Raw genomic sequence first — 17,875 nt, forward strand, 5'->3', positions numbered from 1 at the left:
TGTTTTTTTATATATACTGTAGAATCATATTGGTGTAACGGAGTGATGAGAACTGGTGGAATGTGAAGGCATGCAACCATATGCGAATGTCTGCTTATCGGCTACCCGTTGAGGCGTGGCTGCAGATAGTGCAATAATACGTTTATTGGCACAGAACAAAACAAACATCAAGAAACTAAATGCGTCACACACTTTTCAGGACCACAGTTTGCTCTAAAGGAATATGATTTTTATTCGCAGACCATGACTCAAGCAACAGCAAATTATTTTTACCAACTATTGGTCAAAAGCAGTGCTCATACTATAGTAGTAGTCCTCATACGCCCATTTTCCCGCTCTCGCTTGCTGTGACATCAGTATTCCATATTGCTCGTAGTGTCGCCGAGACGAAGAGCAGCGAGTGGAGTGCTTGGGGAAGGCGGATCTAATTGGCTTTCCTCCACTTCCTGTTACTAATTGCTGCATTCTATGAGTTACTATTTGTTCAAGCAGCGGTATTTTTCCTGCCTGGTGGCCGCTAACGCCCCAGTGACCTGCCCTGTAGGTTAGTGTATGTAACGGCAGTGTATTTCCATTATAATTATCCGGGCTGTTATGCCGTGGTCGGTTGATGAATGCTGTGGTGATTCCCAACGTTTCGTCTCCGACTGCGGGAGACATCTTCAAGGGGGTCCGTAGCTTGATGGAAGATCCAGTCAGTAGCGAGCCAGTGTGTGTGTGTGTGTGTGTGTGTGTGTGTGTGTGTTGGATCTTCCATCAAGCTACGGACTCCCTTGAAGATGTCTCCCGCAGTCGGAGACGAAACGTTGGGAATCACCACAGCATTCATCAACCGACCACGGCATAACAGCCCGGATAATTATAATGGACATGATATTTCCGGCCGTGAAAGTTTACATTTTAGTAACGGCAGTGTATGTTTCCTCGCCTTAGCGCTGCTGTCCAGTAAGGCGTGTAGCTTTGACAGTTTCCTAGAGTCGTAGATCGGTTGGTGTTTCCTCTACTCTGGTAGTAGTGGTTCCTTTCTCCATTCGGACGCTCTAAACACAGCATTCTGAGGACGTAGTGCTGACCGCCGGTTCCGGCTTTGACGTGGTGTTCCATCGTTGCATTGGTTATCGGACGTTCGGTAGCTCCAGCAGATTGTCATTAGTTATTCGTTAGACTGCCACTAGTCTGAGTTACCATCTTGTGAAGTGAATGCAACTCGTGGCTGCCTTTCGCAGTGCTCGTGAAAGTGTTTTTGCCCTGACCCACTCAGAGGACGATTCCTGGAGCACCGTCTGTGACTAGCCCTTGTGTGTTATTATTGTGTTATTATTTTATTATTGTATTACCAAGTTATCATCATTTGTCTCAGACGTTTGGTGATCAGTTGCCTGTCTTTTAAATTAACTTTTGCTGTTGCCTTGCTGTTTGACAGTATGTTTGTTATTTTTTTTAATAATTGCTATTCTCGGCGTTAAAGGCTTTCAGCCGTGACTGTCGCTACTTGTCTTAAAATTCTAATGGGGCAATTGTATGTTAGCAGTTAACCTTTAAGACCTTGGTGTTTTGTTTTCAATATATTAATAACTCTAAGTTTCAAGTTAAACAATTCTTAATTTATTGCCATTAAGGCCTTCAGACGTGAAACAATTCTTAATTTATTGCCATAAAGGCCTTCAGCCGTGAGTATCGTTACTTTACTTAAAATTTTAATTTGGCAGTTGTATTTTTGCAAAGAGCTTTAAGACCTTGCTCGCTTGTCTTTTATATTTTAATAACTGTAATTGTAAGTTGCAGCATGTTTAGTCAGTTCTTAATTTATTGCCATTAAGGCCTTCAGCCGTGAAACAATTCTTAAATTATTGTCATTATCTTAATTTGTTGTTAATTTTGAATAAAGTGTGTATGATTAAAAGAAAAGCCAACCAGTAGTAACTGATTACGACCCCGTCCACAATCTTAACCGAATCCTGCCTTCCTTGACCACCAGGTCTCAACAGGAGATCTAGTATTAGAACCCAACTATAAAAGAGTTTTGGAGGACTTAACATCAAATAAGGCGAAAAGATAGATAACATTGTACCAGAATTTCTAAAATCATTGGGGGGAGTGCCAAAAGAATTACATTTCACTTTGCTGTGTAGTATGTATGAGTCTGCCGACATACCATACGACTTTCGGAAGAACATCATCCAGACAATTCCGATGACTGGAAGAGCCGCAAGAGCGAAAATTATCGCACTCTCAGATTAACAGCTCATGCATTCAGTTTGCTGACAAGAATGATATACAGAATATGGAAATGAAAATTGAGGACGTGTTGGATGACGAGCACTCTGAGTTTAGGAAATGTAAAGGCACTAGAAAAGCAGATCTGACGTTGCAATTAATAATGCAAGCGAGACTAAAGAATAATCAGGACACATTCATAGGATGTATCGACCTGGAAAAAGCTTTCGAGAATGTCAAATAGTGCACGATGTTCCAAATTTTGAGAAAGATACTGGTAAACTATAGGAAAAGAAAGGTAATACACAATACAGGGCTATTACAAATGGTTGAAGGGATTTCATAAATTCACTGTAGCTCCATTCATTGACATATGGTCACGACACACTACAGATACGTAGAAAAACTCATAAAGGTTTGTTCGGCTGAAGCCGCACTTCAGGTTTCTGCCGTCAGAGCGTTCGAGAGCGTAGTGAGACAAAATGGCGACAGGAGCTGAGAAAGCGTATGTCATGCTTGAAATGCACTAACATCAGTCAGTCATAACAGTGCAACGACACTTCATGACGAAGTTCAACCAAGATCCACCTACTGCTAAGTCCATTCGGCAATGGTATGCGCAGTTTAAAGCTTCTGGATGCCTCTGTAAGGGGAAATCAACGGGTCGGTCTGCAGTGAGCGAAGAAACGGTTGAACGCGTGCGGGCAAGTTTCACGTGTAGCCCGCGGAAAATTGGCTCATGCCACAACTGGAGACCGACAGCGCCGACTTCATCTTTCAACAGGATGGTGCTCCACCGCACTTCCATCATGATGTTCGGCATTTCTTAAACAGGAGATTGGAAAACCGATGGATCGGTCGTGGTGGAGATCATGATCAGCAGTTCATGTCATGGCCTCTACGCTCTCCCGACTTAATCCCATGCGATATCTTTCTGTGGGGTTATGTGAAAGATTCAGTGTTTAAACCTCCTCTACCAAGAAACGTGCCAGAACTGCGAGCTCGCATCAACGATGCTTTCGAACTCATTGATGGGGACATGCTGCGCCGAGTGTGGGAGGAACTTGATTATCGGCTTGATGTCTGCCGAATCACTAAAGGGGCACATATCTAACATTAGTGAATACCTAAAAAAACTTTTTGAGTTTTTGTATGTGTGTGCAAAGCATTTTGAAAATATCTCAAATAATAAAGTTATTGTAGAGCTGTGAAATCGCTTCAATCATTTGTAATAACCCTGTATTTACAAGAGCCAAAAGGGAAGAGTAAAAGTGGAAGACCAAGAACGAGGTCCTCGTATTAAAAAAGGGTGTAAGACAGGAATGTAGTCTTTCGCTCCTACTGTTCAATCCATACATCGAAGAAGCAATGATGGAAGTAAAAGAGAGTTTCAGGAGTGTAATTAAAATTCAAGGTAAAAAGATATCAATGATGACCTTGCTATTCTCAGTGAAAATGAAGACGAATTAAAGGACCAGCACTCTCATGTTCACAGAATATGGATTGAAAGTATATCGAAGAAAGGACTAGTCGAATTGAGAACAGCAAGAAGAATCAAAATATCCTTTGGTAAAATTAAAAGCAAGGATTAGTGATCCCGAAGTAGACCAAGTTAGGAATTCTGCTATCTAGCCAGTAAAACGACATGTGACAGACGGAGGAACGAGGACACAAAAAGCAGGCTAGCACTGGTGAAAAGGGCATTCCTGGCCGAGAGAAGTCTACTAGTATCAAACATAGGCCGTAATTTGAGGGAGAAAGTTCTGAGATTATACGTTTGAATCACAGCATTGTATGGTAGTGAAACATGGACTGTTGGAAAACCGGAGAAGAAGACAATCGATCTATTTGAGATGTGGTGCTAGAGGCGAAAGTTGGAAATTATGTAACGTCGAGAATTAGGAGGTTCTCTGCGGAATCTACGATGAAAGGAATATCCGGAAAACACTGATAAGAAGAAGGGACATGAGGGAATAACTTTTATGGTACTAGAGGGAGCTGCAGAGAATAAAATCTGTAGAAGAAGACAGTGATTAGAATTCGTGAGGAACATAACTGAGGACTTTGGCTGCCAGTGCTACTCTGAGATGAAGGAGTTGGCAAAGGACAGGAATTCGTGCCGGTCCGCATTAAAACAGTCATAAGTCTGGGGTCTCAAAAGAACGACGCAGACCAGGAAGCAAGCAAAAGCAAGTTATTTTGACCAGCTGATGGCCAAAAGCAGTGCTCGTGCCGTAGTTGTTGTTCTCTTACATCCATTTTCCCACCCTTTCTTGCTTGCTGTAAATATTTCCTACTACCCTTGCAAGGTCACGCCCATGAGAGAGATTCGTAGGGGGCAGAGGACCTTCAATTTCTTGCAGCACATCAAATAAGTTTCCAAGGCAATTTACCATTCAGATTAACAGTCGTCATAATTGCATACGAATGCGTTAAGGCGTATGTTAACTGATCTTGATACAACTCTCTCAGTACCTCTGATTTCCAGAGTTCGTTTCATGTGAATTTCCTCTTCGTATCCCAAAGGGTCGGAGTTGAAAACAAATTCCTTATTGAATGATGGCATAAGTTTGTTTACCTCATTCACAAAATCTTCTGATCGATCCTGTAGTGTACTGCGCATCGGCAAACTGACGCTTTGTTCGAAATTTGTTACCTTACATCTACCAATTCTGAGCATGTGCAGATACTACCAGGAACCACTGGACAAATTCAGGCTCTGGATGTTTTCTTTCTCCCTGCCTATAAAACGTATTATTGCACTATCTGCAGCTATGCAGTTTCACTATAAGCTCCACGACAAACTCTTTCGGATTTGGTTGCATGCCGCCGCAGTACATCACTCCTCAACACCCCCTTGCACCAATATAATTCTCCACGTGTTCTTTATGAATGGAGAGCTAGTTGAACGTCCTGCACGGTTTGTAATACCTAAGGCGTTCGTCTTCGACTTTAATGGTGTGAACCTTTGCCAAACTGTGTCGTGCCATTTTTCATTCGGTTAATGGTTTACTTTGAACATTTCTTGAATGTCGACGATGTGCGTTTTGAAATGTGATACATACAGCCCATAGGAAGTTGATCTCTGCATCTCCCGGACACACCTTTTCTGTCGCCCTCCTGATGCACATGATGAGTCATTAGCTGCTAATACTTTTCCTGTGACAATTGTTAACACTACACCTTGAAATGAAACTTAAAGACTGAACATGCGACTTCGCACTCAAGCGGTTCCTGGTCATTCTCTTTTGTTGGAGTCCAGCCTCCGTACACGAGCCATCTGCTTTGCTTCTTCGGTCCTGGTGATGATATTTTTCACGTAGTCGTCCTGAATATCGCCCGGTTGTCGTTTTGACTTCTCTACCATATAGCCAAAAGAACGGTGTAAAGCCTGTAGTGTCTTTGTTTGCTGAATTGTACACTCCTGGAAATGGAAAAAAGAACACATTGACACCGGTGTGTCAGACCCACCATACTTGCTCCGGACACTGCGAGAGGGCTGTACAAGTAATGATCACACGCACGGCACAGCGGACACACCAGGAACCGCGGTGTTGGCCGTCGAATGGCGCTAGCTGCGCAGCATTTGTGCACCGCCGCCGTCAGTGTCAGCCAATTTGCCGTGGCATACGGAGCTCCATCGCAGTCTTTAACACTGGTAGCATGCCGCGACAGCGTGGACGTGAACCGTATGTGCAGTTGACGGACTTTGAGCGAGGGCGTTTAGTGGGCATGCGGGAGGCCGGGTGGACGTACCGCCTAATTGCTCAACACGTGGGGCGTGAGGTCTCCACAGTACATCGATGTTGTCGCCAGTGGTCGGCGGAAGGTGCACGTACCCGTCGACCTGGGACCGGACCGCAGCGACGCACGGATGCACGCCAAGACCGTAGGATCCTACGCAGTGCCGTAGGGGACCGCACCGCCACTTCCCAGCAAATTAGGGACAGTGTTGCTCCTGGGGTATCGGCGAGGACCATTCGCTACCGTCTCCATGAAGCTGGGCTACGGTCCCGCACACCGTTAGGCCGTCTTCCGCTCACGCCCCAACATCGTGCAGCCCGCCTCCAGTGGTGTCGCGACAGGCGTGAATCGAGGGACGAATGGAGACGTGTCGTCTTCAGCGATGAGAGTCGCTTCTGCCTTGGTGCCAATGATGGTCGTATGCGTGTTTGGCGCCGTGCAGGTGAGCGCCACAATCAGGACTGCATACGACCGAGGCACACAGGGCCAACACCCGGCATCATGGTGTGGGGAGCGATCTCCTACACTGGCTGTACACCACTGGTGATCGTCGAGGGGATACTGAATAGTGCACGGTACATCCAAACCGTCATCGAACCCATCGTTCTACCATTCCTAGACCGGCAAGGGAACTTGCTGTTCCAACAGGACAATGCACGTCCTCATGTATCCCGTGCCACTCAACGTGCTCTAGAAGGTGTAAGTCAACTACCTTGGCCAGCAAGATCTCCGGATCTGTCCCCCATTGAGCATGTTTGGGACTGGATGAAGCGTCGTCTCACGCGGTCTGCACGTCCAGCACGAACGCTGGTCCAACTGAGGCGCCAGGTGGAAATAGCATGGCAAGCCGTTCCACAGGACTACATCCAGCATCTCTACAATCGTCTCCATGGGAGAATAGCAGCCTGCATTGCTGCGAAAGGTGGATATACACTGTACTAGTGCCGACATTGTGCATGCTCTGTTGCCTGTGTCTACGTGCCTGTGGTTCTGTCAGTGTGATCATGTGATGTATCTGACCCCAGGAATGTGTCAATAAAGTTTCCTTTTCCTGGGACAATGAATTCACGGTGTTCTTATTTCAATTTCCAGGAGTGTATATGAATGCTCGACATCAACGTACATAGTGAACGTATCTGCCAACGTCTGTAGATATTAAGCAGCTGATATCCTACGGCTGAAGTCGCAAAATGTTCTTTTCTATTAGTCTCGATTGCAAAACTTTTTCGCAGTGGATCATCATTAGACGTGCTCCATGCTTCAGGAATATGACTTCTACAAGGACCTTCGGAATTTCTGAAACTACGGCGTTTTGGCACTTCTGTGGTCACAGAGTAGCTGGTGAAGTAGTCAAAGCAGGCTACTGACCATCGATTCCCGTTTGTTGATATCGAGAACCTCTCCAATATACCGCTTGCATCTGGGTGGAATAGCGCTGCTGCAGATTGGATTGGTAGCACATGCACGGAGAGTAGCTGCGGCACGTGTTTCCGTCTAAGGTACTTCTTACAGTGCCTCACATTGTGTCCATCGGATTGGTAGAGATCTGGTCAATGACACCTGCGTCTGGTTCGGAGTCTTCACGAATCTCCGGTGACCAGATGTCGGTCATCGTAGAAGTACTTGAGGATGCCTGGTTGCAGATGTGCTGGGATGACGAGCAACCACTTCCTCACCATCGGATCACAATTTCTGTTTTACAGTGTTCCGTTTATTAATGATAATCCTTACACTTTCAGACTTCTTTGGGTTTCAGCAATGATGGATCTCTCCTCTATTAAGGAGCGATGTCTCTTAATACAACTATGACTGTTGTTTAGTTCACGCTCTTGTTTTCTGCCAGATGATTCCTTGAAAGGCGTTGGTTTGCTTTTATACCATTGTGACGGCGTACACCTGATCCCTTTGTGCTCTTCTCGTCAGCCGATGGATCTATCAGGTTATTCAGTCAGCGTAGAAAGTTGTGATCCGTCACAACGCTCGATGTTTCGCTAAACAAGTACGGGCAGAACTTTTTGATGGTCCAAACAATTATACGACACCTTCTCGCTAGTAGAGTCATTGCTCTAAGACTCGGAGAGCACTCTAGAAGCGTAAGTTACATCACATTTTCAGTGTTTTCCTAAGTTTGCACTGGAACTGTCCCTCTAATAGAGCCGCTAACGTTAATGGGAAATTCTCTCTCGGCATTTTTGTCATCCAATGCTAGACCTGGAAAAGATGTTAGCGCTCCCTTAAAGATTCAAAAAATCTTTCTAGCATTGTGGTACAGAGGTCTTTTATGAATTGCCTTCAGTACAAGCACATATCGAGAGAGCATCTCACGTGATGAATGTGCCGAGGAGTGGGAAACTCTTTGGCAGTTCTTATTTTCTCTGGATCGGAATGGACACCGCCACCATTTACTAGGCGCCCCAAGATTTTTATTTCTTCAGTGACGAAGAGGCACTTTTTTGGGTTCACGGTGTGGTCTGCAGTCTCACTACACTTCAGCACTGTTGTCAGGCGATTTAGATGTTCTTTAAAAGGCTTTGAAATGACGATAATCTCATTCATATGGCAAAGACCAGTCGTCCACTTATGTTGTCGCAGCAACTACGAAACATGGAGCGATACATAATCCAAATGGCACAACATATCACTCATAGAGGCCGTCATGTTATGAAGGCTGTCTTTTTCAAATTTGCCTCGTCAACCTCGATTTGCCAGTAGCCTGTCTCCATGTAAGTACTTGACAAATACGTTGCTCCTTTCAAGCGTTCTGTGCTGTCATTAACACCCTATATGGACAGATATCTTCTTTCGTAATTTTGTTCAGTCGTCTTCAGTCGTCACAGAAACGTCATCTGCTGTCCTTCTTCGTCACAAAGACTTCAAGTGGGAACCAAAGAATCTCTGAAGGTTCAATTATGTTTTCTTGGAGCATCTTTTCCACTTCCTACATGATTATCCGTCGTTCAGCCTGCAACATTCTGTACGAGCGCTGGCTAGTTGGTGAATCATCCCCTGTGTTGATACCGCTCCAGATACGGAAGCATCAGAAAACTGATGTATAACGACTACCACTCGTCATCGTTGCCTAGTTGGAGCCAAGGTGATGCAGATAACAGTTCAAGCACAAGACAATTCAATCAAGCAATGGCACGTCCTAACCACTCTAAAGTCCAAATCCGAAAGCAAGGTATTCAATTTCACATTTCTCTTGGCTGCTACGGTCACCAGATCTTGAAATTATTGACCCTTTTTCATCTGCTTTCGAGAGAAACATATGTTATTCCTATCCACCTCCATTGTCGTTTCCTGAATTGGCACGATCTTGCCGGAACAATGGTGTAAGACCGTCTTCAAAATCAAACAGTACACGTGTTTATCCCCTCTACGATATCTGGAAGCCGTTTTGAATGCCATCGTATTATCACGTAGAAACGAGAGCATGTTTTTTAAGAACAACAGAGATTCAGAACATAAATGGTCTCTTCAACAGAAAGTGCTGCCATTTATATAAACTTCGAATGTATCAGACAGCTGGTATGTACACAAACATCGGATATTTCAGAACATACGAAGATGATAAACGTAAGATATTTCAAGAACTTTCCGGAAATGGTAGACACTAAATAACAAATAATGGCCCGTCCCCGGGTTTGAATTGCCGGCCAGCAGCACAGCATCTAGCGCCGCTAATCACTACGGTACACTAAACGCTCCTCAACCATAGGGGAAGTGTACGTATGAGTTAGGTTAACGGGACCCTAAATTACGCTACGGCTATTTACTCATATACTTGGGAAGGACAAAAATATTGAAACGTCAACTCGTTACCACGCGTAATACGTTGGTGTTCAAAACAACTTTCAGACGTCACAGAGGGGATAAACACGGGTCCTGTTTGATTTTGAAGACGATCTTACACCATTGTTCATGCAAAATCGTGCCACTTCAGGAAAGGACAATGGAGGTGGACAGCAATAACATAGGCTTCTCTCGAAAGCGGATCAAAAACAGACAATAATATTGAGATCTGGTGACCGTAGTGGCCAAGAGAAATCTGACAGTATACATTCGTACATGTAAAACCGCTCCTGCGAGCAGTATCAATAGGGGCCTCTCATTCTAGAACACAGCACCACCACAGGAGAGTAATATTGAACCATGAGATGGATCTGATCAGCCGAAAAAGGCATAAGATACTTGGCAGTAATGAGGTCCTACAGTTACCCCTGGGCCCATGGAATACCATAATATTGCTGCCCAAATCATCGCCGAAGCTCCTCCATTTTTCACTCTTGGTAACCAATCTCGGGCAAAAGTTGGAAACAGTGTAAAGCAAGATTCATCCGACTAAATGACTTTCTTCCATTGATCCATAGTCCGGGTATCATGGCTTCGGCAGCACGTGTTACTGTTGCGGCCATTTGGATCACAAGTGAGTGGTTTTTCAGTTTCATCTCGGCCTAAAATATCCGGCTTATAGAGCTCCCTTCGCGTTGTTTTGTAGGTGACAGGGCTCACGACTGCGACATTCAGTTCTACAGTGACTATTGCTGCTGTCGTGTTCTTATTCAAGATTATATCATCTTTAACGGTCGTTTGTCACTATTACTCAGTACATATCTGCGTCCGTAGTTTTTGTCCAGTCCTTCTACGTTACCGCAGCCATGCAATAAGTGGTACGATCGACATTTCTACTTTTCCAGTGGAGACTCTGAATCGACGCAAATTCTCTAAACCATTCCTTTTACTTTGTAGTATAAATAACTAAACAGTAGCGGATGGGCAAGGATGATGCTATCTAATAAATATTTGGCACTGACAGGCAAGGAACATATCAGTTATTATGGAATTATGTTCCAACTTTTTGTTGTCCTTGTGAAGTAATGCTAACAGAGTCGAAGGAATTTTAGACACGAAAAGTTGGGACGTAATAGGAAATAGCAATAGGAAAGGGTAAGAAATGCGATGAGGTAAGTTGCATGGGAATCTATAGAATAAAATTCCCTTCACTCTCGCTAAATACTGTTCGGTAAATTTCGTGAATGGTAATGGAAATAGTATATGCATAAATGCAAATACTCCATTATATATTCTGCTAAGGGATTTCCAGACTGTTATAGCGATTGAGATATTTGGAGAGGTTTAATCATATGTTCATACGCGAATGGAATCGGACAGGGAGTAGATAAAATGCTGTAAAGAAACTTAAAACACGTTATAAATATTAATGTGCAGATTATTTGGGTAACAATGGGTGTAAAAAGCAATTCCTGCTGCACGGTCCAGAAAACAACTTATACTAAGGCAAGAGAACGTTCGCAGGAGATAGCTTGTTGGACGGTAACTGTGGAGTAAATATGCCCATTCTGTGCTGGGTGCCCTTACTGGTGATATAACCCACACTTTACCAAATAATCGGATTATTTCCCAAGGTGTTCCATTTTCAGGAATACCTACAAGTCTTTCTGTGTTTTATCACGTTTATTGTGTTCTAGTATTTCGATAAACGACTGTTTCTCTTTGCTTTGATACATCCGTAATTGCTTCAATGTCTCCATAATAAAAGTACTCCTGAAAGTAAACTACCAATTTGCATTTTATAATTTTTCAGATACCACATTTTCATATCTTCAGTCATATATAGGTAAATAATACTTTTAAAATGTAGATGTGGTCACTATTGCTGTGTCAGCTGACCCAGAAAAACATATGTAGTGGAAACTACAACTCCTGAAGGCTTGTTAGAGTGCACAAAGGGGATTACACGCCTGAATAAACAGTTGCCTGCTAGTGAAATTGAATCCGCCGCTTCGGTTTACATAACGGATTGTCACCATGGAGACGCAACGACTCGACGTACGGAGTCAGAGACAACAATACTAAGGTAAACTGTTGCTATGTACATATAAAGTGCTCGAGATCGCTGCCAAGCTCCTGTGTCTAACGGTACACACTGTCGTTGAGTTAAGCTCTCCAGTTGAGATGTTTCCTGGAATTCACAGAACCCAGTGCCGTGGAGATACTGAACCTCCTTCACTATCTCTTTTTTACTCTGAAGAACAGAGAATCATGTAGTGAGTTAATGTTTTTTTGTAAGTTAATTTAAAATAGCGACTGCCAGTAGCTAAAAATTTTTAAAAAAATGTTCATGTGCGACATTATCAGCTACAGCAAACTACGTCCATTTTCCGTTGGCTGTTACTCCTTTTATTACGTGGGAAATGTCCTCAGCAACATGTAGTCTGCTCCTTCATTTGGCGAGGGTATCACACCTTTGGTGCCAGTTTATTTGATACCTTTCATATATTAAAAATGCTAATATGCAGACTAATGAAAACAAATGTGAATGAGATGTGCCCACTTCACGTGCTCTAGTAGCATATGACTGATCCCTACTTCTGCCATACAAATATATGTGGAATGCACGAAATGCCTAAAAGCAAACAAGTTATGCACTCGAATGTACTAAACCAACTCCTGACAGTACGTCTCACAACATTCACTGTGTCGTCAGTGCGCTTCAGAAACAATGTTTCAACCCTCAGGCAATGACATTGTATTGACTATTGATGTCACATAGATGTATCAAACTTTGCGATAACCAAATATTTCAAACAGAGCTTTTCAAGCAAAATATACATGTGGACAGTTATATTAGTCACATGCCGAACGACTACATTAGGTATAAGATCAAACTTACCAGCTATAGGTTATTAAATCCAAATTATGTGCATTTTTCTCTTAACTGGTGTGTATTTATGACTAAATAGATAGTAATATCGTTACACTTGTGGGACTAGAATGCTTAATTCATGTTTCCCTCATCCTTTTCTGTTGTGTAATGCATATATGATTATAAGCCATTGAATAAACGAGTAGCTTATCAAATTGTAGGATTAATTGACCGTGGCTCTTTGATGCATCATCATACACCTATCACATAATGCATACTAGATAAATGGTACATAGAAATTCAAATGGATCATCAGTATGGTTCATTATTTTGGTGAGGGTTGTTCAGCATCAAACAGAGCTGCTTATATGATCCTATTGAATATAAAACTGTAGTCTCGAGTGAGAAAACATGCTTCACGGATCGTAGAAAGGAAATCTGTTTTAATGAGTTGCCCGCTTTTCGCGTCCCACATTGCTTTAGTCATACAGCAGTTTATTTTCTGACCTACTTAAAAAGACTTTCTTCGTTGAATTCTTCCAGTTACAATTGAAGATTATCAGCATTAGAGGTGACAAGCGCAATTTAATCAGTAAAGCAAAGGTGACTGTTATACGATCCTTCAGCTGGCAATTTCTCCTTCATATTCCCTGTTTAAGAATATAAAATTCCGTAAACAGTTTCAGTAATGCGAAATCTCCTTAACCTGCTCCATTTTCAATTCTGTATATCTTACCATCCTTGTGATGCTTGATAGATTCTGTAGCATTGTTGTATACATTATTCAGTATACAAAAATTAGATGAAACAATGATATCATTCTCAAAATAATTTTAAATTTTTACGAAATCGAACAAAGCTGAAAGACATGAATGGTAATAACATGGGTTGCGTCTTATGTAACCTCCTACTAGCTTTCTACCTAAAAAAAAAGTATTATCTACATCTACATAGATTCTCCGCAAGACGCCGTAAGGTGCTTTGCGGAGGGTACCCTGTGCCATTAGTTGTCATTTTCCCTCCAGTTACACTCGCAAATAAAGCGATGGAAAAACGACTGTGTATGCCTCCGTATGAGCCCTAATTTCTCGTATCTTATTTTAGCGGTCCTTTCGCGGGATATCGGCGGGAGCAGAATCGTTCAGCAGGCAGCTTCAAATGGCGGTTCTCTAAATTTTCTCAATAGTGTTTTCCTAAAAGAACGCCGTGTTCCCTCCAGAGATTCCCATCTGAGTTCCCGAAGCATCTCCGTAACACTTAAGTTTTGTTCGAACTACCGGTAACAGATCTAGCAGCCCTCCTCTGAATTACTTCTACGTTAACTATAAGGTTCAATGTTTACCGCAAAGGTGGTCAAATTTTTATCAGATTAAGCATGTTGCTCTTAACACGTCACAAATCGCTTAAGCTTTCTTGAAGTTCTAAGCCGCTTTGGGCGGGGAAACACTCCTTAATTCATGCAGTTGTGCTGTTTGTATAAAGCCGTTTTGTGAGACAACGTGTCGTGAGAACATCTGCGAAATTTCATTGCATTATACCAAGCAGTTATTAATTTATGGTCGAATAACACGTTTGAAATCGACAGCATCAGGGGCGTCTAGCTCTGTAAAAATCGCTTTAGCCCCTAAACTGTATACATGTTTACCAGTTTATTTGTTCCAAGGAAGCTCTTCATAGTGGATGCCCCTCAGAAATGTTTAGAATGAGTAGGGATAGCTAACTACATATAGATTAGAACTGGCATTCGTAATGGAATCTGTGGCTGAGGTAAACTGATGTATTCACCCCCACCCCTCTCCCTCCCCTGCTCCCCCTCTTTTCGTCCAAAGACAAGAAAATAAATATGGTAAGACAAGACAAAGATTACAGCAAGAAACACTTTTTAGCGGTTCAAATGGAACTACCTGTGACCAACCTGTAGTGCAGTTGGAACCTAAATGTTTAGCGTGATGAGGCTAACTAGCTCTAAATTGAGGTTCAGCACTTTCTTCTGCCGACAGCTCCAGTTGTTAATCTTATATCAGTTTTACAGTTCATAACGCTTATGGTTACCCACTAAGCCTTCATCCCCTCACCCAAAGTTTAGACTGAGTTCCGTCAAAACATTTTGCCGCTAGCTGTAGTACTATTGCTACCCATAGGTCTCACTGTCGAAACTGGATGTCTTGTAGGCTGTGCATGTTTCTGAATTCGTATATTGAGGATGTTGAATAAATAACAAGTAAAACTGAACATTTTTTGTTTTGCTGATAACACTGTTAGCTATTCGCTTAAAATGAAGCTCGAACAATAATTTTATGAAACAACATAACGAATGCTTTTAAAGTGCATTTTTATGTAGGAAACTAAGAAAAAGAGAATAACGTAGAAAATATTCATGCCTATGCAGGAGAGAGAACTTACATCTTAATGTCAATATTATTGCAGTGTAAGAAAAAAATCACCATAAAAGACTGGAGGAAAAATTCGTATTTAGCTGTAGATTGCTTACCGGTCACAAATCTCTGGAGACATTATTAAGATCTGAAACTACAGAAGAATAGTACAGTCTACACTAGGGTATTTGTTCTGGGTCTGAGCGAACATTTAGAGGGAAAATAAATACGATAAGACAATTTGAAATTTCTCTATATAAAGGAATGAATACGGTTCGCACTGCCATAGACTTCATTTTATATTCGTGTATGTGATATCACGCGGCATTGAGCTAATGAAGGCGTTTTCTTTCTGGATAAGATATACCTCAGTCTCAAGAAAGCACTGGAAAAGTCGATGAAATCAAACTAAAAAGTTATCAGCAACTGATGCCAGCAGCAGTGATATCTCTAAAGAACCAAACGTCGACCATCAAATAGTTCAGAATCATGTAAATAAGACTGTACAGTAATACACTGATTCGATATGATCCCACAGTGGATATAAATTACATATGAAAAAATTATCTAAATGGCTCAAATGGCTCTGAGCACGATGGGACTTTACTGCTGAGGTCATTAGTCCCCTAGAACTTAGAACTAGTTAAACCTAACTAACCTGAGGACATCACAAACATCCATGCCCGAGGCAGGATTCGAACCTGCGACCGTAGCGGTCTTGCGGTTCCAGACTGCAGCGCCTTTAACCGCACGGCCACTTCGGCCGGCCGATTATCTAAATAATAAAGAATTTGAACACGTGTTTAAAATCCTCATAACGGAGGACAAAATTTTGACCAAGTACGCCAGTGATGTGTGAAAAATACTGGAGCCACTTTAAAACTGCACAGAGAGCATGCGCATCCGTAACAGTAGAAAGATTCCCGCCCGCGAAGCGCAACTTGTGAGCCAGACTTTCAACTATCACATCGTTTTTTCAGTATTATGATGATTTGTGTTTTGAGAGATGTATTCTGAACGGAGAAAGGGACTTCGATCAGGTCTCATGTAGTGACCAGTCTTACGTCAACACTGAAAGTATGTCTGGAAAACACCTAACGAAAATCACAGGTTGAAGTTTATAGGTGTAGTGTACTGGATCGATGCACAGTGTGAAGGTAGGTTTCCTGTTTCTGCGAAGGCCGGACAAGAACTGAGGACAACCCAACGAGTGGGCGATCGCTACCTCCAGCACACTGTCCGCTGTCATTGATGACAACATTTTTCAAGACGATAATCGAAAAACATGCGAAGGAACTACGAATAAAACAAACTTATCTGTCTCTTTGTTGTTCGGAATCATAGCCTGAAAATTAAAGAAAACTAATGTCGCTACAAAACTGGTTCCTCACAGTCCGAATTGAGAGAAAAATAGTGAGAGCCACACAACAATTGCTTCAACGCTACAATACAGAATTAGATCTGTTTTTAAGTAGGATTGTTACCGTACATGAAGCATAGATGCCAGGTTTTGAGCGAGAATTGAAATCTAGTTCCTCCAGTGGAGACACGCTGTATCGCCACGAGCAAAGCACTGTTGTCGTCAACAGCACAAAGTCAAATTGATGATGATTATGGCTTACGACAACAATGGTGTAACAGTAAGAGACAGAGTGCCCTAAGGAGCCACATTGACAGGGAGATACTACATGCACTTTCTAGGGAACGCTTTTCGGCCAAATAGTCGTCAAAGGAGGTCCGACGCTTCTGCTGCTTCTATAACGCACGTCCGCATACCATTGAACAAGTACGCAGAGCTCAGAAAATATTGAGGCTGAGAAATCCTTCTACATCCTCTCTCAGATGCTGACGTGAGGCCAAAGCTCAAAAATACCACTCCGAGTGAAAGGATTTCCATTGAGGAGGCTTCTGATGTAGTGATCCGACATCAACGAAAATTGCGTCCTAACGGAAGTACAAGATTTTCCGAAACGCTAGGCTGCTGCATCTGTGAAGAATGGAGATTATACCGGATTCCATTAAAGTCATGTAACTAAATAAAAACTAAACCGAACCGCAATTTCACAGTGTGCAGAGGTTTTGAACTGACTCTCGTAGATGGAAGTAAAGAGAAGCAGTGTTGACGAAAGCAAAGTAGTTTTTCACACAAGAAATATTTCGCTACTGTTTGTGAAGAGGTGTTTGAAAATGTATTTGCACAGAAAACATACAAAATATCTGGAACTTTTGGTCCGTGAAGCATGACCCTAACAATGATACTTCTCAAAAGCTGAAAGCTGTGGTTTCGCGGAATGCGCACAGACCGTACACAGTGCTACATCAGAAAAAAACTGGGCCCGACGTAGAATTATTAAGCTACATTTTACTTCAAAAACGTGGGCGTCTCAGCAACGAGTCTTGGTGACACAAACGCTGAAGTTATTTGTCGGCCTCTTCTCATGTACCGCAAAACGTGATGTATAGAAAAGCCGCCAGACTCAACAGTAAATTTCCCGCGCCGGAAGCGAAAATACTGCGTAGCATACAGAAACACAGGCAACGGTCTTGCCACAGTGCACGCACCGGTTCCCGTGAGATCACCGAAGTTAAACGCTGTGGGGCGTGGCTGGCATTTGGATGGGTGACCATCCGGCCGCCATGCGCTGTTGCCATTTTTCGGTGTGCACTCAGCCTCGTGATGCCAATTGAGGTGCTACTCGACCGAATAGTAGCGGCTCCGGTCAAGGAAAACCATCATAAGACCGGGAGAGCGGTGTGCTGACCACACGCCCTCCTATCCGCATCCTCAACAGAGGATGACACGGCGGTCGGATTGTCCCGATGGGCCACTTGTGGCCTGAAGACGGAGTGCTATACTGAAACGCAGGCGTTT

The 17,875-nt window shown here is 42.9% G+C and overlaps 1 pseudogene; it reads left to right on the forward strand.

The window, feature by feature from the left end:
* The first annotated feature begins 17,537 nt into the window (after nucleotides 1-17,537).
* Nucleotides 17,538-17,654, forward strand: LOC126163601 (5S ribosomal RNA; annotated as a pseudogene).
* The last annotated feature ends 221 nt before the right edge of the window (nucleotides 17,655-17,875 follow it).

This window comes from Schistocerca cancellata, chromosome 2, assembly GCF_023864275.1.
Source record: "Schistocerca cancellata isolate TAMUIC-IGC-003103 chromosome 2, iqSchCanc2.1, whole genome shotgun sequence".
NCBI lineage: Eukaryota > Metazoa > Arthropoda > Insecta > Orthoptera > Acrididae > Schistocerca > Schistocerca cancellata.